We start from the raw sequence: 1,398 nt of genomic DNA on the forward strand, positions 1-1,398 counted from the left end.
GAGGCTGTCATGCTGCAGCCTTTCTCCATGCTCTCCCAGACCCACCCTGCCCTCCCCAACTTTTCATGGGGGGCCTGCCTGCTGCCCCTCTGCCTCCTTGCCTGCTATCCCTGCCACCAAGGGCTCTGCCTTCGGCCTCATTTCCATGGCATGTTGCTCATCATCGGCCTGCCCAAGGCACTGCCTCGCTCCCCACCGTGCCACCATTAACTTTGCCTTCAACCTCTGCTGCATCATTGCCTTCTCCTGAGGGTTCCCTATTTATACGGGGGGGGGAAATGGAGTTGCTGGGACTGGAAATATTTTGTTACCTTTTTCTACTTAAGTACGAGGCATTTTTATCTGTGCTCTCTGGAGACTTATGCTACAGTGGGACTGATTTTATCCACTTACTCAATGCACTTTAGTTCAATAATGATTACAGAACTTCTACATAATATATTAGGCATAGCTGATTTCCCAGGGTTTGTAGCCCTCTATCTCCCTAAGCATTTAAAAAGGAATCTCTCTATGATAGGTATGTTATGAATGATACACTCTTCAACAGTCATGATGTAAAAATAATAGCAGCAGTGGGCTGGGGAGGGAGAAGTGGCAAGCATTCGGCTGGAAAATGCTGAAGCCTGTGGATAATACAACTCAACACCAATGACTTGCTTTGTTCATTTTATCGCTGTTCGTTCACCCACTTGCGATCTAAGGAACTGGGCAATCCAGGCCATGGTCACAAACCCTCCCTCCTCTGCATTACCCAGACTGAAGATTTTGGCAGTTCTCGGGCCCCATTCATGATTGTGTTCACCTGGTCTCTCTCTCACTTTTTTTTCCTTTTTTTTTTTTTCTTTAAATGTGCCTTAAGCTAGGCTTAAGCTGAGCTCTTCAGTTTATTCATCTGTAGATTCAGCAGCCCTGAACAGACACACTCAGCCCTGAGGTACCTAAAGTGCTGCAGAAAACCTGCACCAAGTTTGTTTGCTTCAACAGGATAAGGAGTAGTGACATTTGTGGTCACAGCCCCCTTCACAGATGATCTTAGGCTGTGTGCCCCTGACCCCTGAAACTCCTTCCTAAGCTTTCCTCGGCTCAGGGGGCTTTCTACCCACATTTCCACAGCCACAGAGACTGCAAAGCTTCCCCATCCTGGGCCGATGGGCACAGAGGCACTAGTGCCTCTGCGCCTTCCCCAGACTCTAGCGCCCTTTCTGCTTGTGTTGCTCTCCACCTGCCCTCCCTGGCCCGGCCGCTCAGCATCCTCACGCTGATGGCAGAGGACATCCAGCTCCTGCCCATGAAGGCCAAGACCTGCTCGTTCAAAGCCCATTCATTTGTCCTGAGGAGTTTCTCCACACTGGACAGACTGCCTTGAATGATGCACTTGCTCATCTTACCCTGATCAGC

This window comes from Oxyura jamaicensis, chromosome 13, assembly GCF_011077185.1.
Source record: "Oxyura jamaicensis isolate SHBP4307 breed ruddy duck chromosome 13, BPBGC_Ojam_1.0, whole genome shotgun sequence".
Taxonomy (NCBI): domain Eukaryota; kingdom Metazoa; phylum Chordata; class Aves; order Anseriformes; family Anatidae; genus Oxyura; species Oxyura jamaicensis.